Raw genomic sequence first — 26,152 nt, 5'->3', positions numbered from 1 at the left:
ACACAACTGACCATAACATGCCTTTCTAGGCAAATTCCAGAGTTAGAGTATCATAGCACAATGTATGACCCATGGGTCTTCTACCCCTTCTAGAGCTTCAATACTTTAAGTGATAAGGTCTATCATTATAACCAAACATAGTGTGAGATGGTCAGAGCTTTCTGAACTGCTGCTATATTAGGAATCATTTTAGTTTAGCTGTATTTGATTGTTTTCTAATGGTTCTTAGCCAGATTCCACATAAATAAATGCTTGTTTGCTGTATGAAAGTTTATAGAACTACTTTATAATTCTAATGAGGTAGAATACTACTTGCATGCTAACTGACAACCTACAGAACAATTGTCAGAATGTGCATATCATAAAAAAGAAAATAAAAATAGAGTCAAGACGCCAGAAAGGGGAGCATTCATGCCCTTACACTCCTAAACTTCAGACTCCAGAAGGAAAGTACCTCACATTTTCCATCAGTAAGAACTCTACTAGATCCATAAGAAGTAGAAAATATTTTCTCCTTCCCCAACAACAGTCCAGCCAATGAGAAACTGCCACAACTCGGCCAAGAAAAAATCATCACTGCTATAAAGGCTCATCCTCCCTCAGTGGACTTTCAAAAAAGCAGCCCCTCCCAACTTCTTCATTTTTCTGTATAAAATAATGGTTTCTTTCCTTTGTCCTTCAGACTTGCCTTTAGTTTGGCCATAGCCTGCATGTCCCAAATTGCAATTCCTCTGCCATTCTCAAATAAATGTATTTTGCTGATAAAATAATCAGCTGTTTTATTTTCAAGCTGGACAACTTTTTTTTAAGTTTTATTTATTTATTTGACAGACAGAGATCACAAGTAGGCAGAGAGAGGAGGTCGGGAAGCAGGCTCCCCACTGAGCAGAGAGCCCAATGTGGGGCTCGATCCCAGGACCCTGGGATCATGACCTGAGTTGAAGGCAGAGGTTCTTACTCACGGAGCCACCCAGGCACCCCCAAGCTGGACAATTTCTAAGCTATGTGCTCACACAATTGCATAAAGAGATCTTTGTATTTTGCATGTCAATAAGAGACCAAAAAAAAAAAAAAGAAGCTAGACCCAAATCAGCTTTGCCACCGATTTCTGTGTAAATCTCAAGAAGTTATTAGACATACAAGGACATGAAACTTCCAGTTTTTTTTTCTCACCTTTCCCTTCTATGTCTTCAGTAAAATTACTGGGGAAAAATGGAATTGAACCAAATTCCTAAGACCTATAATTCACTTCGTAATAACTAACCCGCAGAATTTACAATAGTGGTGCTATTAACCTGTGCCCCAGTTTCTGACTATGAACCTAACAGAGCATCACACTCTAGAATATACTTTTGAGAAATAATTTAACATGCTAAGAATTTATATTGATATTGGAAAATAAGTGAGAAGCTATGGAAGAATCTACACAGTAAAAAGATGGTTTTAGATCATTTGCTGTTGAGAAAGGGTTCCAATTTTCCAATTTTCATTGTCTGTGATCTAAAGACCTACCATGAAGAAAGCACATCATTTGAGCATTTTACTTTTCAGTATTTGTGTCAGATCATTTTTTCCAAAAGTGGATATAACAGTATTTTCCATCCCACAATTGTTTCACAATGTGTCCTTGGTGCTTCTGTCATTGGAAGGTGGGGGCCCTGTGCTCTTCCCTGAACCTAGGCAGGCTTGTAACTTACATGTAATTGATGATTGTGGCAGGAGAGCATTAAGTGACCCCTGAGGCTATGTCAGAAAAGTGTTCGTGGCTTGTGTCTTCTGCTTGAAAAACCCTATGGACCTCTGAGCAGTCATTGAGGAAGCCCAATACCTCAAGGCTGCCATGCTTCAAGGAAGCCCAATGCAACCCACATGAAAAGGCCACATGGAGAGTTCCTAAAGTTTAACAGAGCTTCCTAGCTGATGTCCAGCTGCCCCAATTCCCTAATCTTCCAGCTCTAGATACCCTCTGACTACACCCTAACAACAGACCAGAATTGGACATACCTACATGCCAACTCTCCAAATTGCCAACTCTCAGAATGTGAGTATTTTATGCTAATAAGTTTTGGGGCAACCTGTAAGTAGCAATAGGGAGCCACAGCTGTCTGTGACTTAATCTGTCTACAGTTTCCCATCCAGTCTTCTAGATTCCAGTAAACACCATTGTTGCATATCAGGTTCTGAGGCCCTGCAGAAATGCCATATCTGACCTTTGATCCTTATCCTGAACTCTGCCTAGAAGAGTCCTTCTTTCTACTTCTTCTCTGGTCTAACCCTTCCATTGTTTGAGTCCTCGCTGAACCTTGCCACAACACCCTCACCCCTTGCTCTGACTGAGGTCTCTCCAAGTCCCACGGATCCTGTACCCACTGTATCATCCTGCTTGCATGCGTGCAGAGAAAGTGAAGCCCCTTAACATCAGATAAGCCCTTGAGGGTACAGTGAAGAACCCCAGGTTTTCCTCTTATCTCTGATATCTAACACAAATAGAGCACTGGTAGGCACTGAGGTCTCTCCAAACCCCACAGCCCCTGTACCCACCAGTAACATCTTGCTTGCATGCATGCAGAGCAAGTGAAGCCCCTTCCCATTAAACAAGCCCCTGAGGGTACAGTGCATGTCCCAGTGAAGGTCCTCTTGGAAGAGGGAGAAGACAGAACCCTGGGGAGAATAGCAGACAGGATGCCAATGATGTGAAGGAAGACGAAGGAATCAGCACTCCATCTAGCATCATAGCACCATATAAATGTCATATGCAATAAAGGCTGTTTTCCAAAAAAGGTGGGGGAGCGCCTTGGTGGCTCAGTCACTTAATGCAGACAGTCACTTAACTGTCTGCATTCTGCTCAGGTCGTGATCCCAGGGTCCTGGGATCAAACCCCACATCGGGTTCCCTGCTTGGCTGGGTGTCTGCTTTCCCTCTCCCATTCCCTCTGTTCCTATTCCTGCTCTTGCTATCTCTCTCTGTCAAATAAATAAGTAAAATATTAATTAAAAATTTTTTGTTCTTATTTTTGACATCTAACAAAAGATAGAGCACATGGTAGGTACTTGAGATATGTTGAATGAATGACTTCTAAGGAGTCTCCACAGTTGTAGGTTTTAGAGTCATGGGAGAGGGCTTTCATGAGTGTGTGCAGACAAGAGGGTGAGAACTCACTCAAGCTGGGGATGCTGGGTAGGAGCACAGAAAGACTTTTTCCAGAGGAGGAGAAGTCAAGAGAGGGCAAACATTGGCCCAGCACCTCCCACTGTGTGCAAGGCTCTAGGCACAGGACTGAAAAACAATCTGAGGGGTTTAAAGTGGCGGGGGGGTGGGAGGTTGGGGTACCAGGTGGTGGGTATTATAGAGGGCACGGCTTGCATGGAGCACTGGGTGTGGTGAAAAAATAATGAATACTGTTTTTCTGAAAATAAATAAATTGAAAAAAAAAAGAATACAAAATAGAGAAAGGACAAAATAACATCTTTTCTAAAATTTTTTGCTTGCTTTAACTCAAAAGGAAATAACTGATCATTTATAACATTAGAAAAGTACATAAGGAAAGATAAAATCTGCATATAAGGTATTTTCCACGCACACAAGAATTTTTCTCTCTCTGCATGTAAGTACATGCAGTTTTGAGTTCGGCATCACAGCAACCTGAGCGTGCATTACTCACTTTGCATGAACACCATTTACTCCCCTTCTAGAAGGTCCCAGGTTTCCCACTTCCCCCAAAGCATATATGAACATGTAACCAAAAAACTTTATCCAGAACTCTGATTATTTCCATAGGGTAGATTTTTCTTTTTTATTGCAAAAGCAGCATATGTTTATTTTTATACATTTATTTTTTTTCCAACTCATTTATTTGCCTTATTTCAGAGTTAGTCAGATGTCATGGGACTCACAGTTCTTGTGTTTTCAACTTTTGGATGTTTGTGCCCCACTGCTTGCACAGAGAAGAAGGGAGAGGGACTGTTTAGATCCATGGGCACTCTTTGGGCTATACCTCCAGGGGGTTCTTCTGATGTGTCATTTTTTTGCAGCTGTTCTTCTTGTTCCTGACATTTTGTCTCTTTAAATATCTATCTTTTTGAAGGTAGGAAGTTTGTTTATTCTCATAACCAAAGAGATTTCTATATCCCATTTTTTTCTTTGAAGTCCTTTATGTATAATCAATCATACAGAAAATAGTGTCCACCAAAAATATAAATTTAAACCATAGTAGTGTGTATAAAGTAAAAAACAAACAAAAAACATGAAAGTTCCTACTTTTGCCCTATTCCTCATAGCTACTATTGATAATTTGGAAAACAGCCTTCTAACATGTTTTGAATGAATATATGAATCACAATCCCCCCACGCAGAATAATGCATTCATACAATTTTTTAACATATTTCTTTCTAGATTTCTATCTTTATTATCTTGTCATGGATATGCATCTGTTTAAATTCATACCAGGCATTGTCCAGGTCAACGGACCAAGTATTGAGTCTCTTATTATTTATTGGAAGAACTTCATTATTTTACATATTTAATCTTTTCATGTCAGACATTTAGGGCTTTTTCCCTAATATTTCATTATTTCAAGTCTAAATATACATATTTTGCAGGTATCTTAGAATTGCTACCTAGTGGATTCATGTATAGGATCCAGGAGGTAACAAAGGATCTGGATGAACATTTCACGATAGCTTTTGAGGCAAGGACTGACTCAACTCTGTCGCACAGAGAACCAGAGAGCTCATGTCTGCCTCAGGTGTCCTGACTGACATGAACAGAACCATTTGGAGCCTATGCAATTTTTTTGGAAGGAAGATGTAGCTTCCCAAACTAATTTTTTTTTTTTATTTTCACAAGCGAGGATAAACACTTTTATATATATTTATATATTAGTCATTTCCATTTCTTCTTAACTTCTTCTCTATGGCACGTGCTCAGTTTTTGATGAGATTGTTTGGGTTCTTATTACTTGCTCTACAAGGATGAAGCATTTGTTACATTTGTCACAAATATTTGGTTCCAGGTTATTTTATGCTTTTTAATTTTGCTCACAGTGTTTGTATTGCACAGAATGAATAACATATATTTGGTTAATCTTTATCAATATTCTCCTCATTTAGAAATGCTGCTAAGACATTCAACTGTAGGCTGAATTTATTTATGCTTTTTGTATTTATTTATCAATACTTCTCTTTTTATATTCATTCAGTTTTTTTTTATGATGTGGAGAGATATAATTCAACTTTATACCCAACTATCTAACTTCCTACATTCTAGTTGTTGACCAGTCTTGGTCTTCCCTTGATTGTCATGCTGCCTTTGCCAATACAATAACCTCTGGGGGCTTGGGATCTATTCCAGAGTTCTCTATCTTACATATCATGGCAGACTGAATGTGACCACAAATTCTTTGACATGTCTCCCTTCAGCAAGTTGGCTCTACTTTGCCTCTCCTTTAATACCAACAAAATGGGGTTGGGCTGAATAAGCTTGTACACTGTGCCTCATTCATGCTCATTCTTGGAGTGCCAACCACGGCACATGAAGTCTGTCTACCTTGAGTCCAACATGCTGTGAGAAAGCTTCAGGGAGAGGCAAGGTGTAAGCACTGCAAGTGACATTCCCAGCTAAGTCCAGTATTCAAGTGAGTCCAGCCCAGGCACCTAAGCTATGGAGTGAAGAAGCCCCCAGTGACTACAGACTCAGCCATCAGTCTCCAAGGCTGAAGCCCCAAATGTTACAAAGCAGAGACAAGGCATCTCTGCTGTGCCTTCTTGGAATTTATGACCCATATATCCATGAGCACTAAGTTCTGGGGGCAATTTATTATGAACAATAGATAGCCAGGACAATCTGTCAGTTATTTACTAGTAATTAGAACCTTAGAACTCCAATGAATGTGAGGTTTGTCTTTATTGTGATAAAAAGACACAACATAAAATTTGCCATCTTAACCATTTTCATGTGCATAGTTCGTGTTAAGTAATATTCACATTATAAATAAGATTACTAGAATTTATTGTTTAGCCCTGATAAATAGTAATAAAGGATGGATCCTTTATTTGCATTTCACAATAACTCTGTGAAGGAGGTAGGTAGGTATATTTTCCAATTTATAGATGAGAAATCACCAGTCAGTGGTGTTATCTTGTCTCCTGGATCTTAAGCAGAGGGCATCTGGATCATCTGGTACCCATCCCACAGTTCTTGTCCAGAAATGGGGTAATTGTGAACATGAAAAGCAACCAAGCAACTGGTCTCACCATTTTGTTTCTTTTAATTAGGATATAACTGATATATAACATTATATTAGTTTCAGGTGTACAACTATTCAAAATTTGAATATATTGCAAAATAATTACCACAATAAGATTGTTAAAATCCATCACCATGCATAGTAACACCTCTTTTTCTTGTAATGAGAACTTTTAAGATCTACTCTCTTAGCAACTTTCAAATATTCAACATAATATTATTGACTATAGTCACCATGCCGCATATTACATTCCCTAGGACTTATTAATTTCATAACTGGAACTTTATACTTTTTAAACATCTTCACCCATTTACCTCACCTACCCACCCCCCCAACAATCACCAATGTGTTTTCAGTACCTATTGAGATCAGTGCTTGTTTAGTGAGTTTAGAATTTTTGTGTGTGTGTTTTTTAGACTTCAAAAATAAGTGAGATCATACGATTGTTTTTCTATTTCTTATTTCACCTAACATAATTCCCTCAAGTTTCACCCACATAGTGACAAATGTCAGGATTCCCTTCTCTTTTTATGGCAGAATAATATTCCTGCGTGTGTGCGTGTGTGTGTGTGTGTGTGTGTGTGTGTGTGTCTATACAATTTCTTTATCCATTCATGCATTGATGGACACTTAGGTTGTTTTCCATGTTCTGGAAATGTTCTTTTCATGTTCTGTAAATAATGCTTCAGTGAACACGGGGATGTAGATATCTTTCTGAGCTATAACCTAACTCATTTTCTTTGAGCAAATACCCAAAAGTAGAATTTCTGGATTACATGGTAGTTCTATTTTTTTTTTTTTTTTTGAGGGATATCTATACCGCTTCCTATAGTAGTTGCCCAATTTACATACCCACCAATAGTGCACAGGGCTTCTCTTTTCTCTGCATGCTATTTCTTGTCTTTCTGATAACAGCCATTCTAACATGTGTGAGGGGTATCTCATTATGGATTTGATTTCTATTTCCCTGATGATCAGTGATATTGAGTACCTTTTCATGTACCATGCATATGTCTTCTTTGGAAAAACGTCTGTTCAGATCTTCTGCTCATTTTTAATCAGATTTCTTTATTATTGAGTTTTATGAGTCCTTTACATATTTTGATATAACCCCCAACAAATTTATGATTTGCAAATATTTTGTCCCATTTGTTAGGTTTCTTTTCCATTTCGTGATTTCCTTTACTGTGCAGAAAATTTTGAGTTTGATATAGTTCCACTTATTGTTTGCTTTTGTTTGGTTTTATTTTTGTTGACTTTGCTTTTGGTGTCAAATACAAAATTCATTGCCAAAACCAGTGTCAAGGAGGTTACTACTTATTTTTTCTTCTAGGAATTTTATTGTTCTGGGTCTTATGTTCAAATCAGTGGCCCATTTGCATTAATTCCTATGTATGATATAAGATGGTGGTCCAGTTTTACTAATAATAAAAAAATTAATCTTTAATAAATGGTGGTCCATTTATTAAAGAAACAGTTTTTTGCCATTATATATTCTTGGGTCCTTTGTCATAAGTTACTGGACCAAACATGCATTGGTTCATTTCTGGGTTCTCTATTCTGTTCCATTGATCTATGCATCTTTTTGTGTCAAAATCATACTGTTTTAATTATTATAGCTTTATAACCATTTGAAATCAGGAAGCATGATGCTTCCAGCTTTGTTCCTTTCTCAAGATTGCTTTGGCTATTCAGGGTCTTTTGTACTTTCATATGAATTTTGGGATTGTTTGTTCTCTATGTGAAAAACACCATTGGAATTTGATGGGGATATCATTGAATCTGTAAATTGCTTGGGGTAGTATGGATATTTAAACAATACTAAGTCTTTAAATCCATTTGCACAGAGTAACCCTCCATTTATTTGTGTCTTCTTCAATTTTTAGCATCAGTGTCTTACAGTATTTAGTGTATAGGCCTTTCACTTGGTTAAATTTATTCCTAGGTATTTTATTCTTTTTAGTGCAATTGTAAATCAATTTTTTTTCTTAATTTCTCTTTCTGATAGTTCATCACTAGTGTATAGAGAAGCAACAGATTTTGTATATTGATTTTTGTATCCTACAGCTTTATTGATTTTGAGAGTGTTTATGTGGAGTCTTTAGTGTTTTCTCTATATGATATCATGCCATCTGCAAGTAGGGACAATTTACTTCTTTTCAATTTAGATGACTTTTATTTCTTTTTCTTACCTAATTGCTCTTGTTAGGACATCCACTACTATGTTGAATAAAAGTAGTGAGAATTGGAATTCCTGTCTTGCTCCTGATCTTAGAGGAAAAGCTTTCAGCTTTTCACTGTTGAAGATGATGTCAGAAATGGACTCATCATATATTGGCCTTTAATATGTTGAAATGCATTCCCCTTATACCCAATTTGTTGAGTTTTTATCATAAGTGGATGTTGAATTTTGCCAAATGCATCTGTCTTTTTCTGCATCTATTGAGATTATCACATAATTTTTTCTCCTTCATTTCATTAATGTGATGTATCACACTGATTTGAAGATGCTGAACCATCCTTGCATCCATGGTTAAATCCCACTTAGTCATGGTGTGTGATCCTTTTAATGTATTGTTGATTTTGGTTTGCTAATATTTTGTTGAGGATTTTTGCCTATAAGTTCAGCAAGGATATTGTGATTTTCTTCTCTTATGTCATCCTTGTCTAGTTTTGGCATCAGGGTAGTGCTGGTATTGTACAATTTGTTTGGAAGTGTTCCCTCCTCCTCCTCTTCTTCTTCTTCTTTATTTTTTTGAAGAGTTTGGGAAGGACAGGCATTATTTCTTCTTTAAATGTTTGGTAAAATTATCAGTGAAGTTATCTGATCCTAGACTTCAGCTTGATGGGAGATTCTAGAATCTTTTCATTTTGCAAATCTGAGATTCCATACCTATTAAAAATTTCCCCCCTTTCCTCTACTAGCAACCACTCATCTATATTTTGTATCTATACATTTGACTCCTCTAGGAACCTCATATAAGTAGAAGCATACAATATTTGTTTTCTTATGATTGATTTATTTCACTTAGTAAAATTCTTCCAGGTTTATCCATGTTGCAGAATGGATCGGAATTTTCTTCCTTCTTAAGGCTGAATAATATTCCATTGTATGTAGATACCACATTCTTTTAAATCAATTCATCCTTCAATGGACATTTGGGCTTCATCCTTGAATTCCACCTCTTGACCCTCATGAATAATGTTGCTATTAACATGAGTGTGCAAATATCTCTTCAAGATTCCACTTTCAGTTCTTTTAGATATATATTTAAAAATGGGATTGCTCGGTCATATAGTAATTCTATGTTTATTTTTTTAAGGAAACTCCCTACTACTTTCCTAACAATTGCACCATTTATAGTCCCACCAAAAGTGTACAAGAGTTCCAATTTCTTCACATGCTCTCCAAGACTCTTTGTTGTTGTTTATAATTTTATAGTAGCCATCCTAATGGGTGTAGTTTTGATGCTCTGTTTCATTATCTGAGAGGCAAGCCCTTCTTCATTCCTCTTCACTTAAAATAAAACAAAACAAAAAAACCTTACTATCACAGCCTGATTATTCTTTTATGAAGTTTTTAATAATTGTATCAAGTTCAAAAGAAATTATAACATCAGGATTCTGACTTAAATGACATTAAATTTATAAATTAACTTGGTGAAAATGATGTCATCTTATTATTATTGAGTGTTCTTATCCAAGAGCATGGTATTTCTTTCCACTTATTCAAGTTTTTTCTTATTCCATGAGTAAAATTCTACTGTTTGTTTTGTATTGACCTATATAAATTTCTTGCCAAAATTATTTCTAGGTATCTTTTACTCCAGTTGTTTTGCCAATACCACACCAGAATGAGGTGGGCGCAGGTAACAAGGAAGCCCAGGGGCAGGGACACTGAAGGGCATCAGTAATGGCCAAGCTGAGCCTTGAAGGAGATTAGCAAGAGGTGTCAACGAAGACAGGGAGAGGCATGCAAGCATGTAGCATATGTGTGTATGTGTGTGTGAGTGTGTGTTGGGAGCAGGAACGACCCAGTGTTCTGGGAACCTAGACAGGTGGGGATAACACTGGAGGGTGAATAGGGTGTCAGGGACAGCTTGCTATCCTCCCAGGAAGACTGTCCTATTTCACCGAAGATGAGAAGCAGATGATGGTCTTCAAGATGAGGACCATTAAGGCAGAGATGTGTTTTAAATGGTCACTGTTCCAATAGTCCTGGAGGCTGGACATGAGAAGCACATGGAAGTTGGTAAAAGAGACCTTGCAGGAAGCTGCTGAGAGAACTTGGTAGGATGTGAGTGTCTAGATGGAGCTAAGGTAGAAGAGATGCAAAGGAGAGGTTTAAAAAAAAAAAAAAAAAAAAAAAAACCTCAGAAGAAAAGAAATCTGGTTATGGGAAAGAGGAAGGGGGCTAAGAAGTAAGCTGTTTTCTGGTGTGGATATCTTGGTCACTGTGTGTCATCACCAGGAATGGCATAGGCAGGGAGTGACAGGTCCTGGGGAAGGCCGAGGGGTGTTCTCTGAAGCAGTTGCCCCAAGGGAGATGCTAGCAGGCATGTGGATAGACAAAGCTGAGCCTTGGGAGGGCTTAAGGATAAAGAAATCTGGGAACCAGCTGCCTATAAACCGCAGCCAAAAGTTTGACCACAGGATAGTTTGGTTAGTAGGAATATAGGCGGTATTAAAAACAGAGGCCTCCTTCCAGGGCTCAGGCCATTCTGTCAGAAAAGCCCTAGTCAGTGAAATCAAGGAGGGCCAAGGAGGGGAAGGAAGAGTCAGAGAAGAGAGAAGGGCATGGTCAGGATGGTGCTCCCAAGACATCCTCTGTGGTTAAGTCACACTGCAGTGGATACAGAGAACCTTTGATTTTTGCCCCAAGAAACAAAGAAGTTCATCTGTGTTTTACTCTCTAAAAAGGCATCAACTTAGTCTTAAGAAGAGAGACATAAGCAATGGGCAGATTCCAATTCCCTAAAATACACTTTTGAAATATATAAAGTTCTGAATACAAATTCCAGGAAGACCAGCATTTTTTGGTAGTGTTGAAAATGTCCAGGATATCTGCATCTTCTGGGAAAAGCCTCATGCTGAGAGCAACAAGAGGGCAGAGTGTCCGCAAAGTCTCGCTGGGTGACCCGCTGTCCTACTTAGTTTATTTTGATGCTCTCTATAAATGTCTGGGGCCCGTGGCATTTAGAGGGAACAGGTTTTCCACTGCTATATGTTCTGCAGGAGATTTCTGTTCTGGTCTTTTCTAGGTACACAACTCCCTGGCCTGGCCTAACCCAGCTTCCCCTTCCCCCACACTATCGGTCACAGTTTGCTGACTTGCTGTGGGCACTATCCTCTAAGGAAGCCACCAAACAGCACAGATGGAGAAATGATCTAATTACATTTTGTACTCCTTGGGCTTTGTTGCAAAGTAGAAGTGTCTGCATCTGTTTGTCTGCCCAATCACTACACAGGATTTTTTATTGTCCTAAGCATTAAGCCAGATACTAGCAATGTCAGGAAAACTGAGTGTCATGGGTGAGAAAGCATGAACTTTAGAGACAAATACAGGAAAAAACCCTAAAGATTTGAGTCCATGCACAGAGGCCCTACAACTAGCAGTAAAATATCACAGAGCAAGCTGAATAAACCTTCTGGGTCTCAGCCCACCAATTATATTATGCGGGCATCCCAGGAGGTTACCCAGGAATTAAAATCTCATAATACACACATTTCAAATCTTCATTCCCCCCCTCTTCCTTTCTCTTCCCTTCCTCTTCTTTTCTGAGAGAGAGATATGGATCATATAATAAGACACAAGCAGTAGAAAGCATCCATTTGTTATCCTGGTAACCCTCATGACAAGCTACAAACAAGCTCTGCAATCTTGAATGTGGCCTCCAGAATTCAGCTCACTCTCCTTCTCCAAATTCTTTTACTCCCCTCCGTTTCATCCAGACACCAGAATGGTGAGGCTGCCCCTCTCAATGCAGCCAGCCCAGCTTTTCTGTGAGGTGCCAGTGGGTGCAACACCTTCCCTCAGAGAGAGTGGAAAGTGGAGGTCTACGACTCAGGGAATGGTGCCATACCCAGCCCTGAGAGCCAAATCTTGAGATCAGGAAGGCTAGAAGACTGTATTGGTGCCATAGGTCCAGATAGGCCAGCCCTTGGCATCTGGAATATCTGTAACTGTGCAGAAGTGAGGTCATTCCTCACCCTGGCTATGGGCTCAGGCTTGCCTCTCCATGAGCCCCTGCATCACTCATCTCTCACCCCCACCCCCAAACACTTCAATTTCCACTGAAGTGAAAATGAAAGGGTCTGGAAACTCATGTTCATCACTAAGCACTTCTTTTGCTCCTAAAGTATGCCAGTTTCACCTTAACACTGCCACTACTCAGTCCTTGGTATGCAGTTAGCTCACATGCATAAATAGGCCCCTGGGCCCTCACCTGAAAGATGGAGAGAAACTTTCTAGGTCTGAGGATGGTGTTCCAGAGAGATCACATGGCTTTCTCCCAGGAGTGCAAAAGACAAGCCCAGGAGCATAAATCCTGATTTGGGGAAATCTCTCCGTTGTGGAAGCTGAGTTTCCATTCTGCAGAAGCAGAGAAGTTCAAGGCTGTGGGGCTTGGGGCTAGAGTCAGGAACTGTGCTATGGGAACTGTGCTATCAGAAGCTACCAGGAGGATGTACTACTTCATGTGGGTGCCTGAGGACCTGGGGTCCCTCCCACCAGGCAAAGTTTCTCCAGCCCAAAAGTAAGCCTAAAATTGGACATAGCTTGCAATTCAAAATTGGAGTAGAAATTTTCAAAGGTCACCAGAAACCTTTGCAGGTACCAAGGGACATTAGAATAGTTAGAGCACAAGACATGGGGAGGTAGGGCTGTTCCAGATGGATGACAGCTCAGCTAACTCATCCTTATCAAGGGGTCCCCAGGAAGCCCTTTGTTCCCACCATCTGTGAGCTTCTTTGCTATAGTTCTGGGTGCACAGAGCAGCTGGAGACAGGCAGTGCTAAACTCTGAATGGGACGGAATGGCAGTAGACCATCAATGGGAGGTAGCCTTTGCTTGCAGAGGAGATTCCAACTGGAGGAATGCAAAAAGGTAAATAGGAAGGGAGAAGGGAGGTGCCAGCTAGGTGTGACATTCCAAAGCATGAACTTTCCAAAATAGAATGCTGGTGTCATAAAGTTCTTGAACATGGAAAAATATCTCTGCTCCAGCAAAGAAAGAGGGTGCTTGAGGTTGGGCCATGGTCAAACACCAATAGAGAGAGGGTGCCACCATGCTGGCCACACCTTATACAAGGGCCACACCTTACACAAGAGCCACACAAGAGGTGACATGTGCTGTGTGGCCCTGTGGGCCTGCAGTGCACAACCTCAGAGCAATTGCTGGAATCTGGAATGAAAGTATATGTTTGGGACCCAAAAGTCTGAAAGATATGTTATTCCTGGAAAGATACTTGCCAAATCAGCTACTCAAGGTCTAGTATCAGGAAAGGAAACTGCATTATTCTTCAGACTTTGAGTCAACAAATACATTTTTCCACTTGCTTTAGAATAAACTGTGATGTTCCAAAATGCTCCTATTCATAGTTAATATAGCTACACCAAGAAATACTCAGATGAGCCATCGTGCCAATGGGTATTATGCAAGAGGACCCCAACAAGTAGGGTGAAAGGGAATGACAGAAGGATCAGTGGCCATCAAATCAGTGGCCCCACTCACTCTGAGTCACTGAGTGGGACGCTGTTGCAGATTGCATGGCCATTCCCTCCCAGAGGCAGTTAGAAGAGGATTCCAACAAGAGCCTTGATGATCTAATTCTGAAAAAAAGAGCAACAATGTGGTTGCCCCATGTCCACAGCTTTAAAAAAAAAAAAAAAGAAAAGAAAAGAAAAAGAAATCAATATAAAAATAAAAGGAGGGAATGAATTTGGAAACAACAAAACAGATGATTCCCCTTTACTTAAAATCAGCTTCTACCAGGAATCCACGTTTGTGAGGGAGTTTGATGCACTGTACTACACTGGAGTGCTGATAAGGAATGTGCTGTGTCTCTGGGTTTAGTGTAGAAAGAAAAGCTGTGAAATAGTATGCATATTAATTAATCTGCTCACAGCTCTTTGTGGAGGAACTGTTTGTGCCCAAGGGCACTATGGGAAAGGAAAGAGACTGGGGGAGAAAAGTGAAAAAAAGATTGCATGCAGGCAAGAGACACTGGCATGCATTTCAGGAGTGGGCTGGGAAGTGGTGGGACTGGCGAGAGCAGGGTCCTGTCCACTGGCTATGTGCACGCGGAGGCTACAGGAGACCTGGAGCAGCTGGGTGGCTCTTAAAATACATCTATGAATGTCTGAGCTACTAGCACAGGACAGACCCTGGGCTTAGTAGGTGTCCAGACTCAGTGTCTTAACTTTCCTGACTGCCCTACAGGACACGGTCCCTGTACACCAACTGGTAAGCACAAGATCCCTTCTAAAGGAAACACACAGGGGAAAGGGTCAAGCTGAGATTTCAGATATTAAGGTTGCCTACAGAAATGTTCTCCCTTATCTGTGGTTTCAGTTTCCACAGCTTAAGTTACACACAGTCAGCTGAGGTCCAGGAGCAGATGCTCCTCCCCTGACATGCAGTAAGAAGGTCAACAACAGCCTACATCACAACGCCTACCCATTCACCTCACTTAAGCTCATCACGTGGGCATTTTATCATCTCACATCATCACTGGATGGGGGAGTACAGTTCAGTAAGATATTTTAAGAGAGAGAGGGGAGACCATAACCACATAACTATTAATAAAGTGTATTGTTTTAGTTATTTTATTTTATTATTAGCTATTGTTGTTAATCTCTTATTGTGACTAACTGATTAATTAAACTTTACCATAGGTATGCAAGTGTAGGAAAAAATATAGTTTATATAGGGTTTCAGGCATCCACTGGGAATGCTGGAACACATTCTCTACAGATAAAGGGGAACTACTGTTCTTTATTTAAAGGCAAGTTTAGGCATGGCTAATAAAATGATTGGTAGCAATCCATAGCAATCTATAGCAGGGCACCTTCAGGGTCCCCTCTAATGCTAAATATAGCCTCCCCCCTCAGAAATGCTATTGGTTTCCTGTCCCAGGACTTAAACCCATTAGGAGCCCAAAAGCAAATCCTCTTATTTCAAATACCTACATTAACCGAGAGGCTATGCCACCAAGGTCTGAGAATAAGTGTATAAGAATAAGTTAAAAACTGCATACTGTATGAATGCCTGGGTGGCTCAGTTTGTTAAGTGTCTGACTCCTGATTTCGGCTCAGGTCATGATCTCAGGGTTGTGAGATCCAGCCCTGCACTGGGCTCCATGCGGGGTGTGAAACCTGCTGGAGTCTCTCTCTCTCTGTCTCCTTCTGTTCCCCTCATCTCCCATTCATACTTGTGTACACTCTCAAAAAACAAAACAAAACAAACAAACAAACAAAAAAACCACACACGCACACACACACATACACACACACACACACAAACCCTGCATATTGTACACAGGGCAGAAAGGTGAATTTATGTAACATATTTTTTGTTTGCTTCCCTGAGCAGAGGTGAAGCTCCAGAATATTCGAGATAAAATATTTTTTCTCTTTCAGAGTATCTTTGGCTTAAAGTTGAGACAATGGAATAACATATTTGTAGTTCTAATTGTCTGAAATGTTTATTTGCTTCTTTGTTTTGTTTTGGATACAGACGTTCCCCAATCAAGAAGAAAATTAAAGAGGGAACAGATGGGAGGTGTGTTTGAAAGTGGCTACCCAGTGAGGCTGAAGGTTTGAGAACCAATGATTTTCCCGAATATGAATTTAAACTAAGCAGGCCCTTTCTGAAAGACTCACAGTGCAACCAGGAAATACCTCCCTTTCCTTTTCCACGGAGTCACACCCTCTAAATGCCACCACATTATAGCATTATCAAGACCTAAGTTCCAAATGACTGTGAACAACACAAGAATTGATTGAGAACTAAAAACTCAAAACATTTCACACCAACTAAACATTGATTTGAACCTCCAGGGCAAAACTCCCCATCTCTCTGGAATAAAGTTAATTGAACTCCTAGATAAATTCTTCTCACATGAGTAAATATGCAAAACTGTCCCCTGGGTGGGTCTGAAATTACTTCCAGAAGCAGCTTCTATCACCTGTATTTTCTACAGATCTATGCTATTTCCTGTTCATGTTACGCTTGGTTCTGACCGTTACCTTGGATCCCAATGCTTATGTGTTGCTGTTGGTCTTCAGTATTTTATGTAATACAGTTTAACAGGTTATTTATCATAAAGTGATTTAAGAGGACTTCTGATCTAAGCAAAGTTTGTAATTTAAATCACCATGTGCCTTGGTGCTTTGTGGCTTGCTGATAATCTCTTGTTAAGATGTTTTCTCCTGGAGCACATGTATCATGCAATTTTTATAATGTGATATGAGTCAAAATCGATTTGTGCTAAGGATATATTTCTGCTCACATGTTTTTCCTGTATATTTCCTGTAAACCCCACCTGACATGAATGTCTGCACCACTCAGGCATGTTCCTACATGAGAACACATGCCCAGAGTAATGAGTGCACAGTCGTCACTGACACTTGCTGAAGAACCAAGGGCAGAGCAGGGTCTTTTCTGAGCTCTCAGAGGGCCCTGGGGTTGCAATTACACCAAAAGAGACTTGCAGTTAAGGCACTAAAATGTTCTCAATACCAAGTCTTCCCTGTTTAAAAAACTGTGCCAACCATAACCATTTTATTTTCATAATCCTGGAAAGAACAGAGATGAAAAGAAACAGAAGCTTGGAAAAGCTAAGTGAGCAGTCTAAGATCAACAAAAAGCAAGTGGCAGAACCCAGAGTTTGAAACCTGTCTCCTCACAGGCCCTCCATAGAGGCAGTGGGTGGGTGGCTGCAGACTGGGGAAAATCCCAATGTATATCCCCAACTTGTTCCCCCTGCATACTCAGCTGAAATCCAGTACACTGGCTGGCAAATAAAACCACTGTGGAGGCACTGATTGTAGCCCAGTGACTGAAAGAGTTACCCGCGCCTTCTAAAGGCACATTTACGAACTCAAAAAACCTGGAAATGTCTACACACCTTGCAAGGAGAATGTTGAGAAAACACGTTTGTTAAAGCATCTTGCTACTGTCTTCATTGTTTCAATTCTGGTGACATTGGCAGGAACCTGGTCAACCTATCTTTAATGTTTGGAATATTTAATGTATGCATATTTTCAATGAGCTGCTCTTTTGACATGTTGGTGCCACATCTCCAGTGTAGTGATGCTGGGTCAAAAGCTCTGACTCCATATCACCTCACATCAACCAGTTTCAGCAAAATAACCTCAGGACTTCCCATTGAATGAACAGGTTGTTTTGCTACTGATTTAGCCTCACTGCTTTGCTGATGCTGACAAATGAACACTCCACTCTTCAATCCTTGCCACCTCCACCCACTCACTCCAAAGAATCTTACTGGTAGAATGAAGTCTGCTCAAGCTACAGGTCACAGTATTGCAATTAGTCTGTGTTGGTCATGAGACTTTCCAATGTGCATGGGGGTGGGGGCTGCAAAGGCCAAAATGAGGGGCTCAAGGCCATGCTGGTATCATGGAAAGGCAAGATTTTACTTAAAACTGCTCACTTATAGGATGGTTATTCATATTGCAAAAGGTTAACTAAGGATGCCTTTAAATAATGCACTTTATACAGGTATTCAAAAGTCTGCCTGAATCCTCCAAGAACATTGACAATTTTTAGGAGCAGCTTTTATATAAAAGAAGGCACAGAGGTGGCAGGGTGGGAGGGAGGCATGTAAGAATGTGGGGGTGGGGGGGATCACCCTCCCATTGTCTATGGAGGTCTCACCATGCTATTCCTCTCCAGCCAACAGAAACAACATTTGGACTCACATCTTTGCAAACAGAGTATCTCCCTACACGGTGCATCAGATGTAACGGGTGTGATGACCGAACACATTCTAATTGAGAGATGAAGTATTCAGTACTGCTCATGAACCCCAGAATAGCACCGACTAGTGTCTTGGATAGAAAACTTACATAAGAAAATACCTTTTTATTCTCTTATAATAGAAATAACTCCCTAGAAAAATACAGGTCAGAGTTAATGAGAAAGATGAGTCAAGTCCAGTGTGTAGCACTTTTAATTTATGTCACCCTAAATGTGGAATAAATTAATTGCTTCCGATTTATGGACTGAGTTTAAAGTTTTGACAAAAAAAAAATCTTTCGCCTCTCATGGTTCAGCTGGAATCCTTTTTATTCCTTGCACATCAACTAGTATAAGTCAAATCTAATGGTTTCAAATGTCTCTTTTTCTCAGGATCTGGATTTCTCTTTCCTTCTTCAATCCCACTGTCACAAGGAACATCAGCAGATTTTCTTCTACTACCCCAAAACAAAAATGGGGTTCTAGGTTCTAACAGAATCATTTAAAGTACGTTTTGTGGGTTTTTTTTTGTTTTTATTTTTTTGTTTTGTTTTGATGATAGGTGAAAATGGAACAAAATGCCATTAGGTGGAGATACACAGGGATACATTTAGAGATGATGTGGGCTTGGAAAGGGGTTTTTTGTTTGTTTGTTTGTTTGTTTTTAAGATTTTATTTATTTATTTGATAGAGATCACAAGTAGGCAGAGAGGCAGGCAGAGAGAGAGAGAGAAGGAAGCAGGCTTTCTGCGGAGCAGACAGCCCGATGTGGGGCTCTATCCCAGGACACTGGGATTCTGACCTGAGCCGAAGGCAGAGGCTTTAACCCACTGAGCCACCCAGGCGCCCCTTGGAAAGGGTTTTTAAACCCATCATCAAACATGGCCTCCAAAACTCTGAGGAGGGATGATTAAAAAGAGGTCAGGAAAAAGGGTCAGTGAATGTGGTGCTGGATGAAGGGTACACTGGGGGTTCAGTGTATTATTCTTTCAACTTTGGTGTACCATTGAGACTTTCTATTGTAAAAACAAAACAAAATAAAAAAACTTTAAGCACAGATTTTCCCATTTCCCCCCTTTATTTAACAAGACCCTCTTGGCTATGGAGATTCCATTTTCATGCCGTAGGTGGGCAGGGTGGGAGAGAGCACCAGAGAGCTACAAACCAACCTTTGCTTCTTGTAAAGGAAACAAGGATGTTGGATAGAGGGAGGAAAGGAAGGAGGTGGAGGGCTCTTTCTCACATCCTCTCACAGGCTTGGCACCTGTGGTCTGATTTCCAAAAAGACAGTGCACACAACAACCAGGCACATAGTATGCAATAATTCATCCGAAAATTTGGCTCCCATTACTTCCTGTCCTAGCCAGAAGGGACATCTGACTGCCGCGGGGCCACCTCGGAGGTTTATCTTCAGTTCTGTGAGGATTTTGGAGTCGGACCCCTCTAGGAGGACCACATCCTGCACCAACGCAGACTGTCCTGGCAATCACACCTCAGCAAGGAAAAGTTGGCTCGCTCTGGGGTTTGTTACCAGGCTGCTCACCCCACAGGCTGCCGGTCTGCGCAGCACGCCTCTCCCTTTGGGCTCTGACTAAACACGCTGGCCAGTAGGAGGGAGACGGACAGATACACAGACAGGCGCGCTCGCACCACCGCCTGAGCCCAATTCTAACTAGAAAACGGAGCCACCCACCCACCCTCTATCCTTCAAATCAGCTAAGCCCTCAGCTGGTGTCTGCTGTACTGAGCACCCGGACAGGGCCAGGGAAGGCGCAGACGTGAGACCCGGCCGCTAGCCCGGCGGCGCCAGCGCATCTGACGCCGCAGAAGGACTGCGCTCACCTGAGGTCTGGATGCCAGAAGCCCAAGCCTCTGCGCGCAAGGGGACCCCCCCACACACACACACACACACTAAGGAAATGAAGGCAACCAGATGAAGCTTTCTTCTGATCTTTCAGAAAAGCCAAGAGACCCCACTGGCATCCTCTCCAAAGCAAGACTGGAAGCGCCCACTCTACTGGAGTCTTGCAGAAAACGCACAAGCTATCAAAGCCCCTTCCCTTAGAAAAGTGCCTAACTCTGCCGGTAATCCATTCCTCTCTGTCCGCAGCGCGGAGAGCACACACCGAGAGGCAGAAATCATGTCTAGGGAAATCGAGACTAGAACTTGATCCCTAAAAGCGTGTCCACTCGGTCCCCTCTCTGACCAGGGGCTGGCGACTCCCAGGGCTGTGGGCTGTCCTGGCTGCCAAGGACCAGACAGCTCTCGGAAGCAGGGGGCTCCAGGAGTCCCCGCCTTCGTCCTGGTTCGAGGTTGGGAGTCCCCATCCCAGCGCGCTCGCGCCCTCGCCTTCCTTTTTCCCTTTGCTTGGCGAAGGCAATCCAAGCCGGTTTCCCTTCCCGGTCCCATTTGGACCTCGGTCCCCAGCTCCGCGGCTGCCCCGCTCACCAGCCCCAGCCGGTTTCCTTTGGGTCGCTTCAGGGGGTCGCCCGAAACCGCAGAGTCAATGCCTGCCGCGCGCCGTCAGGGCCTTGGGCAGTTCCGCTCCTCTGCGCTCCCAGGTCTGGGTCTCACTAGCTCCCAGCGACTTTGCACAACAGCCCCTCCGTGTCGCTGGGGCGCCTGGGGTGGCGAGGCGCCAAGCTGCAGCCGAGGCTGACAGCACCCGGCCCCTTCCTCCGCATCTTCCTCGCCCGCTCTGCTCTCCCCTCGCTCTTGGGGACCCCTCGCCTCCCAGGTCCAGCCGCCGCGACCACCCGGACTCACCGCGGGCAACGCGCCGCCGCTGGTCTGCGCGCTCCCAGGCGGAGCCAGGGCGCCCTCCCGCGCGAGGGCCGCCTCCTGCTCCCGCCCGCAGCCCCCGCCCAGCTCCTGCGGGCCCCTCTGCCCGCCCGCGCTGCCGGGGCGGTCGGGACTTACCTCCCGGACAAGGTGACCCGGCCGGTGCGCCCAGGCGGCCGCCCGCGCGTCTCGGGAGCCCGCGAGCGTGCGGGGCGCCGAACGGTGCGGCGCCCGCCTCTGCTCCCCAGCTCCCCAGCTCTCTCCTCCTCTGCCCTCCCCCCTCCCGGCCTCCCCTCCGCGCGGCTCCCCGCCCTGCGCCAGCGTCCCGCGCCCCCCGCTGCCCCGCGCGTGCTGGAGCGCGGGGCTAGGGGCAGCGGCGGCAGCCCAGGGCAGCCGGGAGCTCGCGCGTGGCGGCAACCGGGCGGAGCCTGGCCCTCCAGCCCCTGGGAAAGGAGAGGGTGCGGGGAGACGCCCCCGGCGCGCGCCTACCCCGCGGGTTGGGCGAGGGGCGTCCCGGGACGCGCCACTGGGCTCGCCAAGCCTGGCGACACACGTGCTGAAGGCGGTGGCCAACAGGCTCTGGGGGAGGATGGCAGCGAGGAAAAGGGAACGGCCCCGTGGAAGGCGGCCACCAACTTTGCACCAAGCTGACCGGGCCCCCGGAGGTGATCAAGTCTGGCGGGTGGCCCGGGTCCGGTGTCTGGGAATGTGAAAGCGACAGAGACTGGGGGAGGGGGTCAGCCTCTGGGCACTCGGAGGACAGGGATTTGCAGCTTGGCTCTGAGAAATGACGGTTCCTCTTGGTCCTAAAGGCCTCCCCAAAGCTCCTGTATGGTTTTGAGGTTCAAAAGGACCCATCTTCAGGGTCTGGCATCTGTTCAAGCCCTGAGCAGCCAGCTATCCAGAGGAAAACAGGTGCTGGCCCAAATTCCTAGACACCTTGCTCAGCCCCAAACCAGTCTGTTTTCTTCCAATGTTTGCACTTTGGCAGTTGGAATTAAAAGAAAACTAAGGCTGTGGGGGTGGGCAGGCTGGGGGGCATATCCTGGTGAGGAAAATGGGAATAGGGTAGCAGAGCAGAGTGAGGATCACCTCCCAAGATATCCTGCATTTGAAGTGTTGGGGAAAGGGGAGAATAGCGTCTTTAGTTTGAATTATATAGAGAAAGAACCTGAATGAAACATCTATCAAAAAGGGGGTCACAGGTTATTTAGGAAAACATTCTGTTGAGCCCATTTCTACCTCAGGCGCAGTCTTGCTAGCTGAGGCCCTCATAGTCAAAGCTGGTTACACCCACTGAAACCCTCCTTAGCACAGAGCCCTCCCTCCTGCACACCAACCCTTAGCCCCTGAGAAGGCACTGCTTCACCTGGCAGGCTGCCTCTAGTAGTTTCCAAAGGGCAGGAGTTGAAGGTGGTACAAGAACCACATGTGCCGGGGCACCTGGGTGGCTCAGTGGGTTAAGCTGCTGCCTTCGGCTCAGGTCATGATCTCAGGGTCCTGGGATCGAGTCCCGCATCGGGCTCTCCCCTCAGCGGGGAGCCTGCTTCCTCCTCTCTCTCTCTGCCTGCCTCTGTGCCTACTTGTAATCTCTCTCTGTCAAATAAATAAATAAAATCTTTAAAAAAAAAAAAAAAAAAGAACCACATGTGCCTCCTTATGCCCCCTTTGTGGGGGGGAGGGGCTTGTCACCCGTGGAACATCAGCAACCTAAAGAGAATGCTGAAGTCCGAGTGCTGCTGTAAAAGGCGTTCAGATGGAGGAACGGGTCACAGAATCAGCACCATCTGTGGTTTGCCTTTACCCACCTGAATTGCATCCCATCTCTGTCTCTTCAGCCTGGCAAAGGCGACTGCGATTTCTTCCTCTAGATACGCAGAGCTATAAAGTCATGATTTGGTACATCTCTTCCATCTAGGAGAACTTCTCAAATGGGAAGAACCTGCTTTCCCCACCTTACATTAGCAAAGTTGCTCCTTGTTCCTAGAGTCCTTTCCAGAACAAAAAATTCTCTCTTCTGAACCACTGGGTTGAAAAGACGCAGTTAGACTCATTCGATGTGCAGAACCATTCCCTTTTATCAGATAAAGAAGCTGAAGTCTTTCTTTGTGAAGGTTAACTAAGATTTTTATAGCTACCCAATATACAAAAGTAGGCTGTAACTCAGGTTCCTGCCTTTCAGGGGGCACACTTTTGCTTATCCCAGGTTTGGGTTGGATTTTGGAGGACAGTTTTATTTTGCCAAGAGAACACTTTGACTCTAGGTATTGTTTGAATTTTGAATTAGGCTTTTCCTAATAGAGTAGGCAGACACCTTCTTTTTTGCTATATGAGAGGTGATCACTGGTTACCACTGGTTGCCTGTGGAGTGTTCCCTCCAGAAGTGGGGACTGTAGAAGTTATGGGAAGAAAACACCTTTTGACTGAGTTTTGTGGACTGTCTTTATGTCCTAGGTATTTTGATTTTTCAGGGTGATACTTTGGAACTGTATACCCTGGCTTATCTGGATGATGCGTTGAGAAAGGATATATTGGTGGGGGATGGGGGTGGGATTGCATTTCCTAGTATTTTCTAAGAGTTGGTTTTCATACCGTGCCTCATTCAGTTTCACACCTAAATATTCACATTTTCTTTTGTTGTAGAATGCATATGTAACTTCTCTCTGACAGTTATATGGGTAGACTCCCCTAAGGCACTGTGTGTTATATTTGTAAAGCCAACACTTTGCAGGTACCGAAGAAATACTCAGTGGTTGATAGTTATTGAAAAGACCACATTGGATTGTGAGGTCAAAAAACAGATGTCTCTGAAAAAAAAAAAAAAAAAAGAGGGTAATTTGAAAGAAATGAAATAGTTCACAATGTGGTGTAAACTCTCCTCTTCCTCCTCCTCCTCTCTTTCTTATTGATTTCTCCCATGCCATTCATATAGCTTCAAGATCCCTGGATATTTATTGCCTTTTTTTTTTTTTTTTTTTTTTTCCAATTTATTTATTTTCAGAAAAACAGTATTCATTATTTTTTCACCACACCCAGTGCTCCATGCAAGCTGTGCCCTCTATAATACCCACCACCTGGTACCCCAACCTCCCACCCCCCCGCCACTTCAAACCCCTCAGATTGTTTTTCAGAGTCCATAGTCTCTCATGGTTCATCTCCCCTTCCAATTTACCCAAAAGCACATACCCTCCCCAATGTCCATAACCCTACCCCCCTTCTCCCAACCCCCCTCCCCCCAGCAACCCACAGTTTGTTTCGTGAGATTAAGAGTCACTTATGGTTTCTCTCCCTCCCTATCCCATCTTGTTTCATGGATTCTTCTCCTACCCACTTAAGCCCCCATGTTGCATCACCACTCCCTCATATCAGGGAGATCATATGATAGTTGTCTTTCTCCGCTTGACTTATTTCGCTAAGCATGATACGCTCTAGTTCCATCCATGTTGTCGCAAATGGCAAGATTTCGTTTCTTTTGATGGCTGCATAGTATTCCATTGTGTATATATACCACATCTTCTTGATCCATTCATCTGTTGATGGACATCTAGCTTCTTTCCATAGTTTGGCTATTGTGGACATTGCTGCTATAAACATTCGGGTGCACGTGCCCCTTTGGATCACTACGTTTGTATCTTTAGGGTAAATTCCCAGTAGTGCAATTGCTGGGTCATAGGGCAGTTCTATTTTCAACATTTTGAGGAACCTCCATGCTGTTTTCCAGAGTGGTTGCACCAGCTTGCATTCCCACCAACAGTGTAGGAGGGTTCCCCTTTCTCCGCATCCTCGCCAGCATCTGTCATTTCCTGACTTGTTGATTTTAGCCATTCTGACTGGTGTGAGGTGATATCTCCTTGTGGTTTTGATTTGTATTTCCCTGATGCCGAGTGATATGGAGCACTTTTTCATGTGTCTGTTGGCCATCTGGATGTCTTCTTTGCAGAAACGTCTGTTCATGTCCTCTGCCCATTTCTTGATTGGATTATTTGTTCTTTGGGTGTTGAGTTTGTTAAGTTCTTTATAGATTTTGGACACTAGTCCTTTATCTGATATGTCGTTTGCAAATATCTTCTCCCATTCTGTCAGTTGTCTTTTGGTTTTGTTAACTGTTTCCTTTGCTGTGCAAAAGCTTTTGATTTTGATGAAATCCCAAAAGTTCATTTTTGCCCTTGCTTCCCTTGCCTTTGGCGATGTTCCTAGGAAGATGTTGCTGCGGCTGAGGTCGAAGAGGTTGCTGCCTGTGTTCTCCTCAAGGATTTTGATGGATTCCTTTCCAACATTGAGGTCCTTCATCCATTTTGAATCTATTTTTGTGTGTGGTGTAAGGAAATGGTCCAATTTCATTTTTCTGCACGTGGCTGTCCAATTTTCCCAACACCATTTATTGAAGAGGCTGTCTTTTTTCCATTGGACATTCTTTCCTGCTTTGTCGAAGATTAGTTGACCATAGAGTTGAGGGTCTATTTCTGGGCTCTCTATTCTGTTCCATTGGTCTATGTGTCTGTTTTTGTGCCAGTACCATGCTGTCTTGATGATGACAGCTTTGTAATAAAGCTTGAAGTCCGGAATTGTGATGCCACCAACTTTGGCTTTGTTTTTCAATATCCCTTTGGCTATTCGAGGTCTTTTCTGGTTCCATATAAATTTTAAAATTATTTGTTCCATTTCTTTGAAAAAGATGGATGGTACTTTGATAGGAATTGCATTAAATGTGTAGATTGCTTTAGGTAGCATAGACATTTTCACAATATTTATTCTTCCAATCCAGGAGCATGGAACATTTTTCCATTTCTTTGTGTCTTCCTCAATTTCTTTCATGAGTACTTTATAGTTTTCTGAGTATAGATTCTTAGGCTCTTTGGTTAGGTTTATTCCTAGGTATCTTATGGTTTGGGGTGCAATTGTAAATGGGATTGACTCCTTAATTTCTCTTTCTTCTGTCTTGTTGTTGGTGTAGAGAAATGCAACTGATTTATGTGCATTGATCTTATATCATGACACTTTACTGAATTCCTGTATAAGTTCTAGCAGTTTTGGAGTGGAGTCTTTTGGGTTTTCCACATAGAGTATCATATCATCCGCGAAGAGTGATAATTTGACTTCTTCTTTGCCGATTTGGATGCCTTTAATTTCCTTTTGTTGTCTGA

At 42.9% G+C, this 26,152-nt stretch overlaps 1 protein-coding gene across 4 annotated transcripts in view; it reads right to left on the bottom strand.

Annotated features, from left to right (window-relative positions):
* The window catches only part of SYNDIG1 (synapse differentiation inducing 1), a 195,862-nt gene extending 174,674 nt beyond the window's left edge, over window positions 1-21,188 (bottom strand). For 2 of the 4 annotated variants that reach the window (XM_044263572.1, XM_044263575.1), the window contains exon 1: window positions 20,676-20,714. The gene's annotated coding sequence lies outside the window, so the exon portion shown is untranslated. Of the gene's footprint in view, window positions 1-20,675; window positions 20,715-20,993; window positions 21,013-21,146 lie in introns of those variants that run through there. The other 2 variants (XM_044263573.1, XM_044263574.1) reach the window with 2 other exon arrangements.
* Between the last annotated feature and the right edge of the window lie 4,964 nt (window positions 21,189-26,152).

This window comes from Neovison vison, chromosome 8, assembly GCF_020171115.1.
Source record: "Neovison vison isolate M4711 chromosome 8, ASM_NN_V1, whole genome shotgun sequence".
Taxonomy (NCBI): Eukaryota; Metazoa; Chordata; class Mammalia; order Carnivora; family Mustelidae; genus Neogale; species Neogale vison.
Note: the sequence above shows the minus strand (reverse complement) of the source record. Positions and strands in the feature narration are given on the sequence as shown.